We start from the raw sequence: 18,636 nt of genomic DNA, 5'->3' as shown, positions 1-18,636 counted from the left end.
TCTCAGAATTGCCACGGGCTGTCTTCTTATGTCCCCAGAACACCATCTGCATAATGAGGCGAGAATACTCCCTATCAGGGAGAAAAATGAGATACTGACCAAACAGTTCCTGTTGAATACCCAGAAACCTGAGCATCCCAACAGAGATCTGATTGATGAACCAGCACCGCCTAGGGGCCTAAGGAGTCATCTCCGTAAGCACTTTGAGGAAATACGGCACCTGAGAACCCAGCCGTATGAAGCGAAAAAACACAAGCAGGTCCTTGGTGAACTCCATAAACAGGCGTCGGATATTTATGCCGGGAATCGCCCGGTGAATCCAGTACTTAAAGGAAAGTATCCAAAACTCGCGGAAGAGGAACGCATACTCCCCAGGGAAACGCGTGTCACTCTTGCTCAACTTCGTTCTGGATACTGTAACAGGTTAAACTCTTACCTATCCAGAATCAACCCCGACATACAAAATGTATGCCCCGCTTGCAATTTGTCCCCACATGACACCAAGCATCTCTTTAATTGTAATGTGGAACCACCGGTCGCGGCTGTTAGGTGGGGCGAAGCATTGCTACAACAGCAAAAAAAAAAAACTAAAAAACCAGCCAATAAACCAGCCAATAAGAACAACAAGAAATGAAGAAAAAGTCACAAGGAGAACATATAAAAATATACAAAGCGCTATATAAATTTGCAACAATGAGACATGTCGCGCTCCTTTTCATAGACAAATGGTAGCGTAAAAAAACACAAGCAACCTGATTGTTAATGATAAAATTGACTTAGGACAATTCCTTATCACGCTGTACACATGCTGTACAAATGCCGCCAATCTAGAACTTGTAAAAAATAAAAAACACAGTTGTTCTGAGGGACAAATTGGTGATAAATAATGGAATATTTACTGCAGTAAGCAAATTTAAAATAAAAATTGGTACCCAAGTTCTCAAAGATCTAATAATTGCACTAACCCTAGAGGTAGTGAAAGTGACAAATCCCGGTAAAAACTAAAATAGTTCTTCATTAATATCATGACCATTCTGTCTTGGTGGCCGCCGCAGAATTCGCATGAAATATAAGATCAAACATATTGCTGGAAAATAGGGAAAATATTGAAAATATAAAAAGAACACTTACTGATACGAAAATTTTTGCATCCACTGTACCTTCCACTTACCCATTAATTAAAACTACTTTGCTCTTCCATCAATCCCAACCCCTAAATTTTTTTTCCCATAAATATAACAGATTTCTTACTTTATTGGCCTTAGCAATGAAAATCGTTGTTTAATAAAAATGGTTAATACAAAAATCATTCATCTCCAGTACTAACTGCTTTCTACTAAGAAATATCACATTAAATAAATAATTATAAACTTATTAGCCCGAGTCTCATTTAAGAAAGCCTTACAATCCAAGAAGTTATAATTTTACATATTAGAAAAAATATTTTTACTTTAACTCCCAATAGATTAGAAAATAGTAATAGGAAATATTTTTTACTTTAACCTACCTACAAAATAAGGAAATAATAGTCCATAAGAATAGGCTTACCCAACATAACAAATATGCTAATGACTCACAATAATATAACCAACAAAAAAAAACAGTTTCAACAATAGCATTCCACTTTCTCGTCATTCAAAAGTCAACACAAAACAAATACGAAAATAAAAATGAGAAAAAAAAAACAAAAAATTCATATTGGTATCCAGTTACCATTAATTCACAAACGTTAATTTGTAAACACAAGCCGATGTTTAGGTGAGTCGACGCTCTTAAAATTAGGCTGTGCAAAACATTACTCATCACAGTAAATATACGAAGAAATGGCAAAAGTCCCCATATTATGAAAAAAGCGAGAATCAGCATAACGGGCACGGTATGTAAAGCAAATGCAAGCGAATAAAAACAACAAGAAAGAACATAAGCAAAAAATTCACTAATTATAGTATAAAGTTACCACTATGACATAAATTTTATTTGGTAACACCAAGCAAGTTGGCTGGGCCATTCAACGTAAAATGAAACAACAGGGCACACTTATAACAGTGACATTAGTGTGACCGTCTATAATTAAGCATAAAATTATATACGCTCACTAAAAAGGCTGATGGTGTAGTATTGCGTGGAATTCACCCCACTTCAAACACGCTTAACGTTACAAATATACATACAAACAACCGCTCATATCTAATTGAACCAGATAACCACCATAAGTTCATTCGCATTTGCCAAATCGCCCAATATATTGATGCGTCATACCAAACTGTTCAAGGGCGGATCATATTGACAATATGTAGGTCAATATAATAATTTGCTCACAAACTATTTCTCATTATTAAGTCATGCACTTCTAGTATTTAAACGTTAATGTAAGTATGTAGGTGTAGGTTAAGAACCTTTTTATAAATAGAAATGAATCGTCAATAAAGAAGAATTGCTTTTTAACGCTTATCATCAGCGTACACATAATACTTTCTTAATGTAAAATGTTTTTGGCCGTTAATATAAAATATTTTAAAATTTTATTGAGCTCAAGGCCGGTTTTAAATAAAACAAATAAATATGTTTTTGTTTTAATTTATTCTCACTCAGTATTTCGAATTCAGTCTGAATTCATCATCAGGAGCTAGAAATACACAAAACGAAAAAAGCCCTTTTTTATACACAAACAAAAAATTTTAAAACAAAACATCACTACTTACTTCTTCAACTGTGATTAGAAGACTAAATCGTTTAACACTAATTATATGTGACAAAGGTATTGAACATAATAAAACAGAAAATATAAACAAACTAAAGAACAGTTTTTGTAAACAAAAATATTCGAAAACATCAATACCTACGACGGCAAAACAGTAACGATTCAGCTGATCATCCTAGCGTTGGTGTTGTTGTCACCAAGACGATGGTGTAAATACCCAGCAAAAACTGCCTAACGCATTCACGTATACAAATGCAAAATCTTCAGCTGTCATCTCCTCTACAACAAAAAAAGTTTGTTCTGGCTATGGCGGAACTATACCAGGTGGTAGCACGGTGACCGCTGATTTGTATTTTTTTAATATGATTTGCTACATCAACTTCCGGCGCATTACGATTTTGACATTAGTCCATCGATTTACAAAAACAAAGTACGTGGAACTTTTATTTATGTTTGTAGCTATGTCACCATGCTACCACCTTGTATGGTTCCGCCATGGTTCTGGCTGAATGTCAGAGAGGGAAGGGGAGATATCATTTTTGCATTATTGTCTATTGTATGCATTCCCACTCATTTGTTTTGCTTTCTTTACAGATTGCAGGTGCCATTGTACATCAAGAGCGATAAATTATAATTTAGAAAAATTATTGCAAATATTATTACAAATATTAAAATTATTCAGTTTAAATAATAGTTAAGTGCTCGTTTAAATATATTACATGGACATTAGAAAACAATACCTGGCTTATCGGCTGTATATAATAAAATTGAAGGCCGATATGCACTGGCCGCAGCTGCTGAAAATATTGTTTGTGGTAAGAGGTGAACGGCAAATTATTTAATTAAACTGAAACTGATTTTGCGTTTACTTTAGATTGCGTGAACGTGTATTAACGCTGCGTCGTGATAAGCAGGAAGTTACCGCACTACGTGCCTCGGCCGATCGCATACACATTGCCGTAGGCGATATTGACGGAGTTGTTGAGCTTTTTGACTTGCGTGCTCCCTAACAATCTGTATGCACATTGGCACTGCATAAGAGTGCGGCGTCCGTACTATATTTCGATGATATGGGCATACGATTAGGGAGCGTCACCGTCTCATTGGTCATAATGCGCCCATAACGGACATACATTTCTTACAACATTTTGTTGCAAAACAAGACATAATTGTTAGCTGTTATACGTCTTATCCACCAATCAGAAGTACGTTCGGTATGCTTTAGTAACAATTCACTAGCTATTGATTCTGGTGCTGGCGATTAGTTCAGGTTTTGGAATCGTGATTCCATTCAATGTCTGCGTACCACACAAGCGGATTATATATTAAGTACCACATTTGTACCAGGCGATCGCTATGCGCTATTGGGCATAAAAAACGGTCAACTGGTAATAGTTGATGTCGGCGCTGCGCACATTATCGAAGAGATACCAGCCATAAAAGCAGGGTGTTTTGTATAAATTGGTTCCGAGTCGAAGTTTTTACCTTTTTTTAAATACAATGAAAAGATATATGAGCAACGTTCGGGGATGCCCATGGGTTCGCCAGCTTCGCCCGTTATAGCACATATCGTGATGGAGGAGCTACTTACCAGATTCGAGGAGGATTCGGTCAACAAACCACGATTGCTCACAAAATACGTCGACGACTTATTCGCCATAGTCAGAACGGAAGACATGGAAGTAATGCTGGGATTTCTAAACGGTTACCATAGAGCTGTCAAATTTACAATAGAAGTGGAAAAAGATGGAAAGCTACCGTTCTTGGACACTCTTGGTATTAAGAAACATAACATGCTCACTATGGATTAGTTTAAGAAGCCAACAGCATCTGGAAGACTCATCAACTTCAACTCGCAACATGAGAAGAAAATAATTATTAATACGGCCAACAACTTTGTGCGGCGGGTTCTTTCCATCAGCGACAAGATGCACCATAACAAAAACATAAAGATAATTAAAGAGACGTTAGAGGACAACAACTTCCCCATCAAATTAATAAAAAAACTGATTTATAACCACTATTCTCAACCCAGTGGTGAAAATGTGAGAGAAACATCGCAGGATAAAATATACAAATCTGCAACATATGTCGCTGGGCTATCGGAAAAGATAAAATATTCGAACTTATATGATAAGGAAAACGTACGACTAGCCTTTACGTATGACAATACGCTCCGGTGCATTTTCAGCAATGTTAAGGATAAAATATCCAAGTATGACAAGTCCGATGTGGTATACAAGATTCCTTGTAATGGCGACGGGTCTCACTTATGCCAGAAAGTATATGTAGGGACTACAAAATCTAAACTTAAGACAAGGATATCCGCTCAAAAATAAAATATAAAATTAAGGAATAATTTTTCGGAAAACAAAACAGCTTTAACATTAAATTGTACAGATACAGGGCATTACCCGGACTTCGAAAATGTCACCGTCTTGGAAGAAGAGAAAAATTACAATAAAAGATTCATTTTAGAAATGTTACATATAGTAGCCACACCTAATGACAAGAAAATTAATTTCAAATCCGACACTTCTAATTGTGCATATGCATACCGCAACCTTATAAAAAAACAACAGACACCCCTAATGCATTTTTCATAAACATATACAAATATGTATGTATGTAGATGCATATTTACACCATCGCACAGTGTTTCGTGTAGAACAAGCTAGCTGGACAAAATTATTTTTTGAGATTTTGCGTTTCATATGCAGTCTTTTATTACAACTATGTCATTTTTTTCAGGCATATGTTCTTTTTTTATTTTTTTTTTCAAAATTTTACTTCATATGCATACATTTGCTTATTTCATATACAGTAACTAATGTGAATAAGTGACATAGATCCAAAAAAATTTAAAGGACTTAAGAATATTACTTTATTGTACTTAAATTGAATGGACTACAAATCTCAATACTCTAAAAAATTCCGAAAAAAAATTTAAATTTTTTATGAAAATTCGTCGAATTTTTCCAACATTTTTTAAAATATAATTTAGTTTTTGTTATAGATCGTGACAAATTTTCTTATGGGAAATTAGTTAAAATAAATTTGCGAAAGCGAAGATTGTAAGAATTGTCCAAAAAGGGGTGTCTACTTATTTATGTGAGTGACTGTACATATGTACATAGATATTTTGTATTTATTTGAGTATTTATCCTGGCACTACAATTTTTACAAAATTATTTTATAGTACCAGTCAGGAATGTAAAAGTGAATTACAATAATAATAACAACAATGTAAATAATTAAATTAATTATGTGAAAATAAATTATTACAAAAACTTAAAAGTAAAGTATAATATAAAGTAGAAAAGACAATAGATTTAAATAAAACCTGATCCAACAAAAAGTTATAGGGTAGGTTATCTTTCATAATTATGTTATTACTCGCTATCATCACTTTCATTCGATGAGTCACTTGTGGAATAGTCATGAGCATCAGCAACACTATTGTGAAAGCTTGAAACAACTGGGGTATTTATTGACTCCTCAACATTATCGGGGGACAGCAAATGTAAGACTTGTGAAGACAGAATTTTAAATTTTTTCTTAGGTATCTCCCTAAAACTGTTAACTAAAGGATCCGATGTTATAAGCAACATATTCATAAGATCTCTATTCGTGGCTTCACGCGACTGCTTTTGTGTGTTATCATCCCTGAATCGTCTCAAATCTTTGTTACGGGCTTCCTGTGCTTCCTCGGAAAGTTGACCAATAGGTAAAATTTCTGATTTTATAATATCAGTACTATGCACTAAGATCTTATGAACTGTAACAGGCATATTAAACCATGGATAGAGATCTATGTATAGTTTTTTAGTCTCGACCGCAAATTTTTCAAATCTTTGGATATTTATATTGTACCCAGATGCTAATGCGCGAAGGAGAGTGTCGAATCTTTTGATGAGCGTTACATCCAATCCCGTAATCTCAACACTAGCCTCAGAATTTTCAAAAAACCTACGAGCAGTGTTGCCGTCATTGGTATTGCCGAAACCTGGTTTTGGTTTATCTACTATCAATCCAAGTACACTTTTAAATTTATTCTGGATTTCGTTGGAACGTAGCTTTACACTCTCTTTATCTGCCTCATTCCTAAGCTGCCACTTTTTTACTTCGAGGCGATAACTTATATGAAGCAAGCATTCAAAACATCTTATCCATGTATGGAGAGTAGACAAACCAAAATCAAGATTATCTCCGTTAGGCGTAACAAATATAACACTTTTGTGCGGAAGAAGTTTCAGTCAAAGCATTGCAAACTTTTCCGTCAATCATTGTTAGAAGCATATTGTGATTTACGGAAACTTCGTATTCTTCGAGCATGTACTTTGTTGGAAACAACGCATTTATCTCCTCTAAAACTTTGTTCGTTTCAAAAACAATAAAATCTTTTGTTTCTTTAGAAAAAATAAATTTAATTGGACGACAATACATGGTAGAAGAAGGTCGAAGATTCTGCCAAACAATGTTACCTTTTTCATCCTGTAATTGAAGAGGAACGAAGGAAAATATAAACAAAAATTCATCAGTGTCAGAACTGCATGTAAACTTTTGCTTATATGTGCTATGCATGCAACCCCACTTGCTGATTAAAGTATACGTCAAGTTTTTAGGTAATAAACTAACAAAAACTTCTTGATTTGCTAAAACTAAACGCTCAACAGTTTTATCTAATACGGACCGGACTTTAATTTCCGCACGTGTTTCACCCACATCAATTTCATTTGGATAGCATTCTGTCTTAGCTTTTCTTAGACTATAAAATGATGGATAAACCTTATGGCCTGCCTTGATGCTCCACTTCCGAGTCGTTTTGTACCCATGAGTCGTCGACTTGCTATTTACGTGGTATGCTAAAGCTTCTACATTGCTCAAGCATCTTGCATCTGGCTCACATGTCATCCTTTTGCCGGATATTTGAGTGGTTTCCTGTGATTTTTTTATAATGTTAGCAACATTTCTGTTGCCGGACATACGCGTTGATACTTCTGCCGCATAAAGTAACTCACCAGGACTTCTAGATTACAAGAGGTCATCCATTCGACGCCGTTTGGTTTTTTCACTGCAGCTAACAAAGTCCTTCATTCGTCTTCCGGGGCCGAGGTTACCTGAAGAAGTGGTTGGTTGGTCTGATGGCTACTTTGAATCCACCGTTATTGTAAATGTGAAGTCTGGACCCGAAAGCCACTCCGAGTTTTTATTCAAAACTCGCTCCTTATATCTTCCAGAAGTGTTCCACTTTTAATGTAGCTTCAACGACTATGCCGATATTTGTAAGCTTAAACTTTTTATTGAATACTCGGCTGCTTCGCTTAAATCGTACTTAAGTACAACAAAACTCAATAATTCTTTATATCTGGTTTCCTTCGAATGCTGAACCCAAATGTCAAAAAACTCCGTTCTTGGTACGGTTATAACTAAACTGCTTTGTGTTTTTGAATTTCCGACAGGGTGAATAGTTGATGATTGTTGTGCTGCCATCTTAAGTGTCGTTGATCGTTCTGATTTGTTATCAGTTGCGCAGTATTTATATTACATTCAGGTATTGGCGTAGATGCTACCAAATGGGGTTGTTTTGTGTAGCGTTCCTGTGTGGTTATACCTGCATTAGGATTGCTTTGTATGTACCTGTTTTTATGCCTTGGTAACTGGTGCGGTAGGTTGTGGCAGGTTGAAGTCAGTGATCTTCGCCTTTTTGCTTTTGGTGTGCTCTTGTTGACCTTGCGCATTTATTTTTGTGTGTTTTATGGCTACGTGTTTGTTCCCTTTACCTGGGGATTGGTTTTGCGGTTTGTAGATCAGCTTTAAAGGTTCAAATATCTCGTCGGAGCTGGTACGTACATACATCCTATTTTATATGTAGAGGTAACTAAATCTACAAAAAAAAATTAAGAATAGATGTGCAAAGAATTTGCAATGGTTTTTTCTCTGGACTGTTAGAGAATACTTGCGACTATAACATATGTAAAATTTAGCCCGGATGTCGGCGGATGTATGTAACTTTTTTGTCCCTAAAGGTAAAAATATTGAGAAAAAATACCTTTTCTTATTAATAACGGAATGTTAAATATATTGAAAATACTCTAATTGCGAAAGAATTTCCATTAAAAAAAATTTACTTACCTTCGAGCTTAGAATCCATCAAAAAAATTATATAAAAGTGTTCACTTAAAAGAAATACGAAGCTTAATATTCAACAAGAATTTTGCAAATTAATCAATGCATTTGACGGCCACTCCTGCCTTCTCACTTCAATTACTCAATATATATGAGAAAAAATATCAAAAAAAAAAGCAAAAATCCCATTATTTTGTTTGTTTTCTTTCATTTCTCATTACACTTTTCTTGGAATAAGAACTTTGTTTTGTCCAGCTAGCTTGTTCTACACGAAACACTGTGCATCGCCTTGGTGACAACAACACCAACGCTAGGATGATCAGCTGAATCGTTATTGTTTTGCCGTCGTACGTATTGATGTTTTCGAATATTTTTGTTTACAAAAACTGTTCTTTAGTTTGTTTATATTTTCTGTTTTATTATGTTCAATACCTTTGTTACATATAATTAGTGTTAAACGATTTAGTCTTCTAATCACAGTTGAAGAAGTAAGTAGTGATGTTTTGTTTTAAAATTTTTTGTTTGTGTATAAAAAAAGGGCTTTTTTCGTTTTGTGTATTTTTAGCTCCTGATGATGAATTCAGACTGAATTCGAAATATTGAGTGAGAATAAATTAAAACAAAAACATATTGATTTGTTTTATTTAAAACCGGCCTCGAGCTCAATAAAATTTTAAAACATAATACTTTCTTTCACTTAAAAGATATAACATTTCAAAGAGAATTTTACGCTCACTGCGCTCTCTACTTTTACTTATGACGATGGCGCCACTTGTTAAAAAAACACAAAAACACCAAAATAAGAAAATCACCAAATCAAAAAAAAACACACAAATTGGGAAAACAACAAAAACCCAGTTTTTCAGTTATTAATACAAAACGAAAAAACCCTTTTTTTACTTTACTGTGCATAACACTGCAAAAAAATATGCGATACCGGGACATCTATTTATCGGGTACAATGTTGCAACTTCTCCTCCAAGCGAAATGCAAAATTGCGCTCTTTTGTTGCAAAAGTTTTGTTTGAACGAACAGGATTTTTCCAAAGTTAATAACATTTTATACAAGTTTTTACGAATTTTCACTCACGGGAACGAATCTAATAAGATAATAAAAAACATACTTTTTTAATTTTGATTTTTCCGACAGCATACAAGTTTGAATTGTTTTGGAATCGTTTCAAAATAAAGTGTTACGAGAATTAAACTTGCCGAATTACATGTAAAGTTACTACAGTGGTGAATTACCTTCCCGCGATTTGATTCTTTACTTTTCTATAACTTACAAGTTCTCTATTTATAATGTTATGTCAAACATTTATACTAAAAGTTTTGTGGCAACTCTAAATGCGAGAGATGAAATTGAGAATGAGCTGCAACTGAAAGAATTGAGAATCAGTTTCGTGACTACTATTTTCATTTCTATTTGAAGTGAAGTGACGCGCGGCGAAGTTCAAAACTACAAATTAAATAAATAATAAAAAATTAAATTTGGTGAAAGTGCGTTTAATAAAAGTGTATAATGTTTAATGTGTGCCAACATATTTGATGTACGCCCAATTGAAGTTCGGTTAGTAAGACATACATATGTACTTATTTGTCCGATTTTTGTTTTAAATTCAAAGAAAATGAAATAATTTTATATCAAATGTGCGTACACAAATATAACTATAATTATAATATAACAATATGGTGAAATGTTTGAAGAAAAAGTTGAAATAAAGTTCTTGAAACATACGCCAATGTGCTTCGCTAGATCATGTACTAAAGGCCGCGGCACAATGACATTTTTCATATAGATGCGTTTAACACAAGCTTATGCGTGACAGTAACAGCGCCATAATCAATGATGCAAGACGGCGTATTTTTAAACAAAAGTCAGCTGATGTTTATTAACGCCAAATGTGTAAATTTGTTTATCAGTTTTGCGTTGCGAGCAGGCAAAAATTTTCACAAAAGAACGAAATACCCCGTAAAGGCTTTACCTGCTTTTTAGAATAGAGCAAAATATGTTGTCAACCCTAGCGCGGCGTACAAAAAGCGTAACACTTTTTCCAGAAGAGAAAACGTTATAAAAGAAAACTTTGCTTAAGTGTTAGAATTAAATAAAAAATGGAAGAAAAAGAAGTAATTTTAATTATTTTAATGATTTTCGAAGCCATGGATTGTTTAAACCGTATACACGGCAATCGTAGCTGGTGGGTGCGGCTAGCTCTGAGAGATCGCGATCTCCATGGCTTTTTCGAAAATCATTTCCATTTTCCTGAGGATTTCAGAAATAATATAAGAATGGATAAGGTAACATTCGAGTTTTTGCTAAGTTTAATACGAGAGAAACTTGTAAAGAATTCAAATCGGCCGTCCATATCTGCTGAATGTCGGCTTTATTTGATCCACAGGTAAAATGTGTTCCTAATAAATATAGGATTTATATATGCAATAATGTGTATTCATATTAGTTACTTGGCTCATGGCGGAAGCAAACCATTCCATGCATCCGCTTTCAAAATTAGACTTTTCACTTGAGGAACATTGCTGGAGAAACATGTGAAGCGCTATGGGAAGTACTGGGGCCCATTTATTTGTCCGTACCACAAAAATATTAGTGGAAACGAATCGCCGCGGACTTCTTTACAATATGCGATTTGCCAAATTGCGTTGGAGCAATCGACGGCAAATATATAATCATATTTAGTCCATCAAATTCAGGCTCACAATTCTTGAATTACAAAGGAAACTTTTCTATAGTTCTGCTTACAGTTTGTGACGCAAACTATACTTTTACCTGCATCGACATTGGCGCATATGGTTCCCAAAGCGACGGCGGAGTCCTTTGGAATTCAGGGTTTGGTAAAGACCTTTATGGTGGAAAGCTGGACTTGCCTGAAAATGAAATGCTTCCAGGTACATGTGTCAGTTTTCCACACTATTCTGTGGGCGATAATGCGTTTCCTTTGAAACCGTTTCTAATGAAGCCATATCCAGGTTGGTAGAACTAATTGCAAATTTCTCCTTCCCACCTTTAATATTTATTCATTTTAGGAACAAACCTAATTCCAGAACGATTGAATTACAACCAGCGCGTGTCTCGTGGTAGCCGCGTAATTGAAAACGCATTTAGTACTTTGGCTTGCCGTTGGAGAATTTTTTTAAGCCCATTGAATGTGAGTCCTGAATCCGCCGAAAAAAAAGGAAAGGATACCATCTTATTGCACAACTTCCTTAAAATGTATGGTGGTAGCTATTGCCCGCCTGAAGCAGTGGATGAGGCGGGGAACGGCATTGTAAGAAGGGGTTTGTGGAAGCGTGAAATTCGAGTACTTTTGCAAAATGCAAGGCGCGCATGCTCAAACAACGCCACAAGAAGTGAATGTAATTTAGGACTGCGCAGATAGATCTATTTCGAATGGTGCTAAGCCTTCATCATCAATACGCTTTAGGCATGCTGCGCTAACCATTTAGCTATACAGCGGTGGTTTGTTTGACTGGCAAATTTGCTACTTCTATTCCTTTTTACCAACTATATTTATTCAGTGTTGCGCCATCTGGTGCAAATCGCTGATAATGCTGGATTTTTGTTTATTGTCAATTACTTTGTTTGACATTCCCAAGTGCTCATGGTTTATTAACAATTGTTTTTGTTTTTATCGGCCTATTGATAAATGATTCAAGGTTCGATTCGAGCTCAAGACCAGAACAATAATTTTTTTCCAAAGATAATTATGGTTATTTTTTAATTTTTCTAAATTGGTGGTGGGCGCCAGAACACCACCTACACAATAAGGCGAGAGTACTACCCATTAGGGAGAGAAATGAAATGCTGAACAAACAATTTCTGTTGAATACCCAGAAACCTGACGAATCCAGTTATTAAAGAAAAATTCCCAGAACCCACAGAGGAGGAACGCGCATCACTGGAGCTCAACTTCGATCTGGGTACTGCAACAGGTTAAATTCTTACCTATCCAGATTCAACCCCGACATACAAAATATATTTCCTGCTTGCAATGAGTCCCTACATGACACCAACGATCTCTTCAATTGTAATTTCGAACCAATGCCTCTAACACCCCTCTCACTATGGTACACGCCTGTTGAAACTGCAAGTTTCCTTGGACTCCCGTTAGGAGATATCGATGACAATTTGTGATCGGTCGCGCCAATTGGATGGGGCAAAGCACTGCTACAACAACAACAACCACAATGGACCTTCTACTCCTTAGGTGCCAATAATATAGGTCATAATTTTTAAGGGGATTTTTCAGATTAGGAGAACAAACGTTTTTAATACAATAGACACCATCAGCTAAACAAAAGCTAATGGTGAGTCTTTAAATTTAAGACAGGTTCTGTAAAAAACTCCATTTTACACGATATTTATTATTTAAACGTAAGTTTAGCACCTCTTTTACAAATATTTTTATTCGCCCAATTTATTAAGTAATTATTAAAAGCTGCCTTCTAATTCAAAGTCATTTTCGTCGTTAGGTGCCGAACCTTATCTTTGAATTCATTGTCAAATTTACCATCCGAATTCTCATTCCATGTGAGCGCATCTGATGATTTATTAACTTACACCCCGCCATATTTGAGTTGAGGATATATAAACTTAGTGTATTCCAAGTGACTAAGTACTATACGATTATGTGTGGGGCTTTAAGCAATTCAAATATTTGTTGCTTGCTCGTAAAATTGTTGAACTCCAAGCTCAGCTTCCTTTTCATTTGACTGCTCCACATAAATGTAATATGGTGATGAAAACATAGAATATGTATGTCATCACCAGCACGTGTGGCAATATCCAATTATTGCTGCAGACATTTCATTCGTTAAAAATTGTAGGATTTGAAAGTAAACCTCGTTCTGCCATTACATCATCAGCCTGTGTTTGTGCATGCAAATTTTTAGCGTCTTGCCAGGTGCGAAAATTGCCATTAACAATAAGTGGTTTTTGATTACTTTAGACTAGCGTTAATATTAAGAGGATCTGATACCTTCTCCCATATGTTTCGTCCATGTAAAATCAAAATTGTGGCACCACATTTTTCTAATGTGCCAGTTCCACTGTAAATCGTACTGATTGCTCTCCGCTGCCATTTAATCAGCGTAATTTTACCGATATGATAAAGTTGTTTGGTAGCACACGCCTTGTAGCTTCTACAATATCTTTCACCAGTTCTGGATGTCTCAGCAGACCACAGCCATATGCTTTAGAAATTGCCCATGATTGCGGACAGCCACAATTCAAATCCATGGCATCAATAAATGGATATATTAACTGGGCTGCTAATAATTCATGCGCATCGTACGCAGCGAATTGTTATATACAAGGAATGTCCTCTAAACTTGTGGTAAATTCATTATCACGCGCCCTTTTTGTAATATGTTAGTGTGCCCAGTAAATGAAATACGTTTTAATATTTAACAATTTTACTTTTAATGTGGTATTCTTGGTCGTGCTACACAGTGATGAGTTGTTTGCAAGAAGAAGCAAAATCAATTCTACTTCCTATACAACAAGGGATACATATATACATAAAAATGAACATATGCAATTGTGAATGCACACTTGGTGATATTCAGGCTCTGCGTTTTGCTGCCATAACACGTCACAATTATCACACGCTTTCTTTTTTGTTGTTGTTGTTTTTTTTTTTTTTTTTAATCATCAAAGCCATATTTCCTTGGTGGCCGGACGACCCTGCCACTTCTTGTTGTTTTGAAATCTCGCATAGGTATAAGAGGAGTAGCTTCACTATCTGAGCTTGTGTCAGACTGACTACTACCAGCAGTTGCATAGTTATTGTCCGATATGGATTCATCTGACAATAAAGCTATAAAGCTGGTAATAGGGGTTCTTCCACACTATCTCGCTCATCGACACTATTGCTTAACCCTATAGGGCTTTCTTCTTGTGTCCCTATGTTCCTTTCGGGACTATTTTTTTCTAAGCTACGTTGCATGCTTTCCTCAAGCAATTGGCATTGAAATCTGATTTTTTTGTTTTCGCTATAAATCACCGATTGCGTCTAAAATAACTATCAAAAGTATCACGAATTATGTACGATCGGTCATTCATTCTTTTAACTACAGTGCCATAGTGCCACTCGTTTGCATTTTTTGTTTTAAATAACTAAATCCCCCATCTTTAATTCCAGTAATGTTTTCGCATGTTGATTATAATAATATTTTTGCTTTTCTTTTTTCTTTTCAATTTTTTGACTAACTCTTCGTGTACTTTGTTTCTCAACAACAATGACTCCGATATTGGCAATTTTGTCTTGACTAACCGTCGAAAAATGGGTCCACCGGGGAAATTTGCTAGCTCGCCACCGGCGTTGTATTATATTCTAATATTCGATACTGATATGATTCTATATCATTCGTCTCATAGCACTTTTTCAAAATGTTTTAAGCAATAGCTACCTTTTTCCGCTAGCCCATTACTTTGGGGGTAATGAGGGCTGGGAAATTTTAACGAATGTTAAATTCACTTGCATAGTTATCAAATTCTCGAGATCCAAAAGGACTATTATCACATTTGATAACTGTTGGAAAACCCACTTTACAAAATACTTTATTAATCTCAGCAATGATGTGTTCTGACGTTTTGTTACTAAGCGCAATAGAAACAAGATAATTGGAATAAGAGTCAATAAGTGCAACGAAATCGCGACCCGCATATTCAAATAAATCCACTGCCACTATGTGGAATGTGTATCTAGGCGATTCTTCCTGCATCAACATTTCCTTCTGATTGTTCCTATGAAATTTCTCACAAACCTTACATGATTTAACCACCTCTTTTATGTGGCCATTCATCCCAGGCCAATAATACAACTTTCTTGCTCGGGCCAACGTTTTTTCAATATCTAAGTGTGGACCATGTAACCATTTTGTAAGTTTGTCTTGCAAAAATGTTGGTATTGTAAGCCTGTGATTTAAAAATAACAATCCCTGTTCCACATGCAGTTCCGCTTTCAATTTGTGAAACTTTTGACCCAACTCACTTAACTTGTGGAAGCTTGGCCAGCCACACTCAACATAGTTACACATTTTTGTATAGCTTTCATCTGTCTTCAACACTCCTCGATGATAATTAAGATTGTCTTTGTTGAAATATGATACATAAAATAGCAACCCTAAATTTGTAACAATGCGTATGTCAGATAATCTCACTCTTTTATTGTTTTTGACACTTTGAGTCTCTTATTAAACGTTGAACAGTACACTCGTGTTTTTCTTATTGATCTTTGGGAAAAAACCTCAACATAACTTTTAACAGTCTTCCGATAAGCAAACCGATTTAATAACTGAATGTATAACTCCCGAGAGACCTTCTAATTCCTCATCATCTTTTAACTGAGCCCGTGTTAGACAGTCAGCAATTAATATCTCCTTTCCCGGCTTATAAATCACATTCATCTGTGGGTACTTCAATAGAAACATAAACATGCGTTGAAGACGCATTGTTAGATCATCAATATCCTTCTTAACTACCGTTTCCAATGGTTTGTGGTCACTTTCAACTGTGAACTCACGACCATATAGTAAATAATGGAACCGTTGACAAGCGAACACAATAGCTAAGAGTTCCTTTCCTATTTGTGCCCATTTCTGTTCACTCTTTGTTAATGTTAGAGTAACGAACCCAATTGGATGTCCATTCTGTACTATCAGACACCCTAATCCATCTTTAGATGCATCAGTTTGGACAATTACAGGCAACCCCGGATCATAAATTACCAACACCGGCTCTGATGATACAACATCCAATAATTTTTTAAATGCTAATTCATGTTTGTCGTTCCAGTGAAAATCGATATCGGCCCTTGTTAGTTGTCTTAATTCTGCAGTAATTTTCGATAAATTTGGAATAAGCCGAGCTAAATATTTTAACAATCCTAGAAAACGCAAACCCCCTGATTTGTCCTTTGGTCTTTTCATGCTAAGAATCGCTACACAGTACTTTCGGCCCACTTTCAGTTGAATATGTGACACTAGAATACCCATGAATTTAACTGAATCTTTCCTATACTGAATTTTTTCTGCATTAAATTTGACATGATACTCGCGGGCACGTTCTGCAACTGTGTTCAAAATTTTATCATGCTCTTCCAAACTCTCTGCATTTTTTAAAATGTCATCAAAATATATACACGTTCCCGGGATATCTGTATCATTGTTCTTTGAAACATCTCTGGTGCACAATTAAGGCCAAATGGCAAGCGATTAAATTTAAAACGCCAAAATGGCGTCATGAATGTCGTTAGATTTGATGTGGCCTTATCAAGTGACATGTGCCAATAACCACTTTTTAAATCCAGCACAGAAAACACTTTAGAGTTTGCCAGACCAGCTATAAGGTTCTCTACCGTGGGAATCAAAAAATGCTCTCTCTTTATACATGCATTGAGCGGCTTTGGATCAAGACAAATGCGTAGAGCACCGTTTGGTTTTTCAACAATTTGCACATTATTGACCCAGTCAGTTGGGTAGTCAACTGGTGAAATGATTTCATCTTCCAACATTTTCTCAAGTTCTATTTTTAATTTACCCATTAGTGACTGTGGTATTCTCTTCTTATAGTGCAGTACTGGTTTAGAATTTTCCTTTAAATATATTTTATACTCACCCGGGAATTTACCAAATCCCGTGAATACATCTTTGAACTTTTTAACAAACGTTTCAGTTATTTTCGACAATATAACTGTATTAATATCAAACCGTTTAACAATTCCCCCTTCTAGACAAGCATTCAATCCCAGTATCGGTTCAAATGTATTATCAACAACTAAAAATAATATGTCTCGATTTATTTTTGTTTTCAAATCCATACAATTCAATGTTACTGTACCAAAAATCTTAACTCTGTTATTACTATAATTAAACACTGGCAAACAATTCCTTTTATCTTTTAATTCAATATTAATTTTTTTAACTAATTTTAATGGAATGCAATTAACATCCGCTCCTGTATAAATCTTGAACTTCACTCTTTGACACCCTATTTGATATTCTTTCGTCCATTCTCTCCTAATCACTTCGACAGAGTTTATTCTATAATTGGGTTTCTTACTAAGCGTGTGATTCAACATATTATGACAACAGTCTACTTTACCTGATATATCACCCCATGGCACGCTATTAATGGTTGATCTGCCTTTATTGTTGGTGACACCTCTCTGTTGTGTACTCTTCCCTCGTTGCCTGCAAATGCTCGCAAGATGACCCTTTTTTGCACAATTTCGACACGTCAACTACTTTGCTTTGCACACCAACTTATGGTGAACATCCCATAGCTGTCCACAATTAAAGCAGACGCGTTTTGGTTGATTAGTAACCTTCACTTCATCCTCAGTTGATATAGTCGCCACAACTTGTTTTGCTTCTAGCATTTGCTTGTGTTGGTTTGCCGCTTCAAATACCTTGCATGTGTCAATTACTTTGGCTAAGTTTTCACCATGACCATCTAATAACTTTAGTTGCAATTTTTTGTCATGGGCTCCCAAAATGATGCGATTGCGCAACATCCTGTCATCATACTTTATTCCACAACTGCAGTTGTACTCACAATATTGTATTTGCTTCCGCAACTGCGTTTAAAACTCAGAGAATGATTGCTTTTCCTTTTGCGTTATTATATTAAATTTATATGCCTCCATTGCGACATTTTTCCGTGGCACACAATATTCTTCAAATGCTTTAATTACCTCATATAGTTGTCGTTGCCTTACTGCATCTTGGTTAGCTTCCGTTGGTGCTGGTATGTTGACGCCCAGCATCGAAAGTTCTGACCCACCATTT

General features: G+C 35.6%; 1 protein-coding gene and 1 pseudogene across 11 annotated transcripts in view; both read right to left on the bottom strand.

Moving 5' to 3' along the window:
• The window catches only part of Obsc (Obscurin), a 2,548,720-nt gene that overhangs the window by 912,849 nt on the left and 1,617,235 nt on the right, over positions 1 to 18,636 (bottom strand). The gene's annotated exons all lie outside the window — the stretch shown is intronic.
• LOC137247304 (tRNA-dihydrouridine(20a/20b) synthase [NAD(P)+]-like) lies at positions 13,048 to 15,885 on the bottom strand (annotated as a pseudogene).

The sequence above is a fragment of the Eurosta solidaginis genome, chromosome 3 (genome assembly GCF_040869045.1).
Source record: "Eurosta solidaginis isolate ZX-2024a chromosome 3, ASM4086904v1, whole genome shotgun sequence".
Classification (NCBI taxonomy): Eukaryota; Metazoa; Arthropoda; class Insecta; order Diptera; family Tephritidae; genus Eurosta; species Eurosta solidaginis.
Note: the sequence above shows the minus strand (reverse complement) of the source record. Positions and strands in the feature narration are given on the sequence as shown.